We start from the raw sequence: 5,495 nt of genomic DNA, 5'->3' as shown, positions 1-5,495 counted from the left end.
TTATCCTGTATTGTCATCTGTCAAAACATTGTCCCTCTTTGCTGTAAAACTGACAGCAGGCATACAAGGCTGAACTTGTAAACTATGCACTTGCAATCATGTAAAAGATGTTTTATTTAAAATTTTTCATAGAAAACCATTTTGTATTTTGCAGAGTTGCAGTAGTAAGGCTGTAAGTCTAAGGTTACATGTAGCTTTTTATCAGTCCTGCCTCCTTGTGTATATTTGTTAACGGTTTTCAGACGTACTCTTCCTGCAGAACCTTCTTCCTTACTATGGTAACTTCATGAGACAGCTATTCACTGTATCAGAACCATTTCCTTCATTTCACTCACCAAAAAAGTCTCACAGTGAATAAGGCTTAGTTTTGCAGAAAATTAGTGATTTGTTTTTCTTGTGTTTGTACACAAGGAAGCAGACTTCAACTGTATGGACATGATTAGTGTCTGATACTACTTAATTATCTGACTGTTTTTGAACAAGGACACAAGTCTTTGTTTTAATCACGTGGAACTGTTTTCTGGTCAGCAATAAAAGATTTTGTTGCACTGTTCTTATATTGCAAGAGACAGGCAATCTTCAGTATACTTCAGAAAAATGGATGGGGTTTGTAAAGAACTGCCTTGTTCCAACTTGAATCTTCATATATAGTTTGGGATCTGGATTGCTGCTGTAATAGCAAAAGGAAGTTGTTCTTTTGAAACTGAGTGAGAATTTATTTGTTCTGATCACGTGGTGCCTGTTCAACATTGGTAGATTTAAAGGTTTCACATTGCAGTAATGTTTCTGTTCATAAAAAGGCAACTGCAAGGCAGTAGCTGCTGGGAAGGTCTTTGTCGTGTTTCGTTTCGGCCAACTTTTGTGAATCCAGTTGATTGTTTAAAAAAAAAAAATTAAAAAGCTATTTGTGTTTTTCAGTATCACATGGATAAAATCCCCCCCCCCCCCCCTTACCATCACTTCAGATCAAAGACAATGCTGAAATGTTTACTTGAATGTTTTACTTAAAAAAGAAATGGAACTTTATGTTGATGAGTGAACACGAATTCTGTCACCTTTCTGGGGATGTCTGCTGATCTAGATCATGGATGTGAATGACATCCTCTGCTCACTGACATTTAAAGGGTAATGACTCAGAAAGTTAATTTGACATCAGTAGTGATTATTTGAATACAAGTTATTCTTGCTTAAATACACAGCCACTCATGCTTTGATTAAAGTTGATCTGAATCTTCTTGGTTATTAAAGTATTCCTGATACGCTGCGGGAAGAAATACTGCTTTACCTTGTATCTTAGTATTCAAGCTGTCAATAAGACATCGGAGTTGCATAGACGGTATTTTTTTGTTCAGAAGAATACTTAATGGAGTTGTGTCAGGGAATTCAGTGTAAGCTGACTTTTCTGTAGTGATGGGTGATAACGTTCGAATATTTCCCTTTGAAAACAAGGGATCAGTTGCTATTCTTTGCATGAACCCAGGTTCTCACTGATCCCAGATGACTCGGCAGCTGTCTTTCCCAGCCACTTGCAGGGAAGGGAGGAGGAGGAAAGGGAAAAATAGCGAGACTAGGTGGGATGCATGACAGTCTAGTGTGCATGATGCAGCAGCATCAGTGCCAAGTCGTATTGTCAAACACATTTAAAATCATGACAGGCTTACGCAGATACCGCAGCAGTATCCAAAGGATTGTGATGGTTCAGACACAAACTTGCTTTATCTCCTTGCTTAAAATAATGTTGTTTAAAATTACAAAAATAGAAAACACATAACCTTTGGCCGTTTTCTTTTTGGTTCCTGAGAAAATAGACGCACATTAAACAGCCAAGCTAGAATACCTAAGTTGACTAAACAAAAAAAGAAAACTTAAAGGGGCAAATTGCGTTAAGCCTCTGAATTTGTGAACCTTTGCTTAATTTAGACCTCTTAGCTTGGCATTCTATTGTTTGCCTGTATTGACCCTTTTGTTTGTATAACTGAAGTAGTTTGAGATACGCATGGCTGCTTGTTGAATGTCTTCCCATTAAATGTATAATTTCTGGAGCAGGGGTGGGTAGGAATTGAATAGGAATCACAAATCTACCATATGAAACACTGAATAATGGCTTACTTTTCCTAGATGGAAATTGACTTAACTAGAGCCAACTCTGTAGAAGTTTAAGTATCACAGGTGATGATGAAAAGCTGCCATCCTCCATTTGAGTAGCTATTTCTTTGACCTTAATAAATGGAGAATTATTATTGGGGTGTTGTTCCATGAAAAATGCTCTTTGTGGTTTCTGCGGTCCTTTCAGTGAAGTGGATCTTTTTCGTTCCACAGATGATTTGTTTCCTTTAATGTTGGATTATCAAGCATGATGGGAAAGACCAATTGATACCATTTATTGCTTGGTTCAAATCTTCGAACTCAGGTACTGACTGCAGGGAAAATAACCCTCTTAGTTATTAAAAGGACTATTTAATTTTGCAATATACCTTTGTAGAACCATTTCTACTTGAGTTTTTTACTTGCACCTGAAAGCACAAGGATGCTACATGAATACACCTTAGACGGTAAAGATGGAATCAACTTCTTGGAGCCGCTGTTACATGCTACAGCTACCGTACCGGATCACTGTTGTACAGTCAAATGCTGGAAACATTTATGCCTTGCTGCTGGCTTTGTTTTAAGTGCAAAGCTTGTGTTCTGTAGAGAATAAATCTGTCCTGTGTATTTGCAAATATTCAGAGAAGGCTGAGATCCAACATTATTTTCTGAACTCTTGCTATCTTAGTATGAATTTGGGCTTCTTTCATTTACAGGTATGTGCTATGGTTTTGTAGGAGAAATTTCTGTTGTATTTGTGACTAATTATCTAAAACCATGGCTAATTTCAGACAGACTTTAAGAAAAATAAAATATGAATGTTTCTAGGATACTATTCCTAGATGAATCTTGCCTCCTCCTTGGATTTATGTACTCCATGGATTAAGGATATGAAAGTCCATGAAACATCTCTCAAATCACTTAAAAGGGATGTTTTCAGAAGTGAGCAAATTACTATAAACTTTGCAGTATGCGTATAACAAGACCTTGTTCTAGAAGTGTAACAGCTGTTCATATGTATTGCCAGTATATTTTTGAAATGGTCCATACCTGAGGTCAGAGGACCAACATACATTGCTGAATATATGTTGCATTTTGAAGAAGATTTAAGGCCAGTATACAAGGTGATGCTGTGTTCACGTTGACTTCTGAGAGCATTTCTTCCAGCATCTTTTTGCTTTATGGCCTTTTAATAAACAATATATAGAACCTGTCCTCCAAGATGTATATATATATTAAATTTGGCAAGGTATGCGATGTTACGCTTTAAATACATTTTACAAGGTCACAGCATCTAGCAACAAGTGTCTAACAAGCTGTATAGGTTAGAAAACTGACTTTTCATTGAAATGCTTCTACAGCAAAATCTTGCTGGAAGGTATTGCCAGAGTCTTTTCTGTCTGTATGACTTCTAAATAAAAGGAAGGCAAGATGCAGTCTCATTAGAAGTATCTAAGTATGTCCAAATCTCAGTTTACTGCGGCTGTAGAAACAGGCATTCCTTCATGACTATTTTCATTGTAGAAAATACGTATGGATACTTAAATGGTGGGCTGTGATTTAATTAGTGTTAAGGTTATGTATCTCTCACTTGTACCCTGTCTATTTTGCTGTTACTCACTTTAATTATGTATGTTTCTAGTCAACAGAGTTGTACTTGCTTCTCATGCACAAGGAGCCAATCTGTTGCATTTGCATCTGGTTCTTAGCAGAAACACACGCTGACCTCAGGTATCATTTTTAATGTTCCCCTGTATTGCAAAAATCTTTGATTTCTGTACTCTGCATGTTTTAATATTTACAGATGGATGTTGAAAGCATGTGTTAAGTATCCCCCCCTTTTTTTTGTATCTTCAGGTTCGTACCAGACTGGACATAATTCACAAAAACTGACATTTCTTTACTGTGCCCCTCCATCAGTCCTAACTACATAGAGTCCAGAGGGGCTTAGAATGCTTTTAAGGTTTTGATGATTTCTTAATTCAATTCTAGTTGAATATGTGAATATTGTTTTACCAAGTCAAGTTTTTATTGCTGTAAAATTGGTTATTCAAAACCATATTTCTTAATCTCAAGTTTTAATTCATGGTGCTACTTTATTTTCTGAAAGCTGTTTTTAAATCCTGCAGGTACCCTGGAGGGCAAAAAAAAAGACAGCGTTTGCCTTTTTGTTTTTCCCCTTCAATTTAAAGGCAATATAAAAGGAAAATAAAATTCCTTCACCTTAATTCTTTCTTCTTTATAGAACAAAGTTGAAGAAACTCGAGAAGTAAGATTAGTTTAGCAGTAAGGTTTTTATCAAACTTAAATATGCATTTAATACTAACCTAATGAAACGGTTTTACTTCCTCACTGCCAGATGCAAAGAACAACATAAAACTTTATTTTAAAAAAATTCACCCACTTAAATTGCAAGCTTTGGAACACTTGGTCTTGTTTTTTTCTCAGTGCAATTTATGAAGAGGTCTAGGTATAACTAATATAAGGTAGGAGCACTACTGGAATTACTTAGCCTGTAATTCAGTTTCTGTATGTTTAAATGTTGCTGCTACAGTTTTGCAGTCTGTATTTTGGCATGCATAAAGCTGCTGGAGTTGGAGGTATTGAGGAATGTTCCACAAGATTAGGGATAAAAGTTGACCCTGTGAACCTCCTTATACTAGAAGGTATTACAAAGGAGTAAGCCAGAGCTTTCTCTTGAGTTCAAAGTGAGGGGGTGCTGGACAAATTTCCCTGATTTATTTAGGCAAGCCTGAAATAGAATACAGTTTTCTTCCAGAATTCTCTTCAAAGCTGTTTTATGCTGTGTATCTTACAGGAAGGGTATGTTTATATTTTCTCTGTGTGTATCTTATTAAAAGATTAAAAACATGTTTTATTACCTGCTCTTTTACCCTGGTATTTGTGAATCTTCAGATAGTAAATGTATTTAGCTAAGAGTTGCAAAACTTGATTTGAAACTAAAAATAGGTTGCTGGTTTATGGTTAATATAACTAAAAAGTGACTCGACTTTGAACTGAAAAAAATACTGGATCTTAACAACATCAAATCACATTGCTTTCTCCAAAAGGAGTAGGCTTAACCACACTCTAGTGTATTCTAGCAGTGAGCCTGTCACTGATTTCTTTGTGTTTAAACTGTGAAAACATAGGAGCTAAAATACTTCGATTTGGAAAAAAAAAAAAGATCTGAGTCCCTCTAGGTTCATGATACTCGCTGTGCATTTCAGCATTGGCTGATTTGGAAGGAAAAACTTTTAAGCCATGTTTGCCAACCCATCATGAACACTTAAGATGAATGTTCATGAAGTTTGAAACCTGCATTTATGTATTGAATCTATGATTCTCTGAACAGTCTATGATTTTTATGCATGTATTCTCATGGATTAAAATGCCTTGTGTTTTCTGGC

At 36.0% G+C, this 5,495-nt stretch overlaps 1 long non-coding RNA gene across 1 annotated transcript; it reads left to right on the top strand.

Moving 5' to 3' along the window:
• The first annotated feature begins 959 nt into the window (after window positions 1–959).
• LOC143160861 (uncharacterized) lies at window positions 960–4,174 on the top strand. Its single transcript, XR_012995448.1, has 3 exons — window positions 960–2,410; window positions 3,728–3,816; window positions 3,943–4,174. It is a non-coding gene; the product is annotated as an uncharacterized LOC143160861 (long non-coding RNA).
• Window positions 4,175–5,495: the final 1,321 nt, after the last annotated feature.

The sequence above is a fragment of the Aptenodytes patagonicus genome, chromosome 5, assembly GCF_965638725.1.
Source record: "Aptenodytes patagonicus chromosome 5, bAptPat1.pri.cur, whole genome shotgun sequence".
Taxonomy (NCBI): domain Eukaryota; kingdom Metazoa; phylum Chordata; class Aves; order Sphenisciformes; family Spheniscidae; genus Aptenodytes; species Aptenodytes patagonicus.
This window is presented reverse-complemented; position numbering and strand designations above follow the sequence as displayed.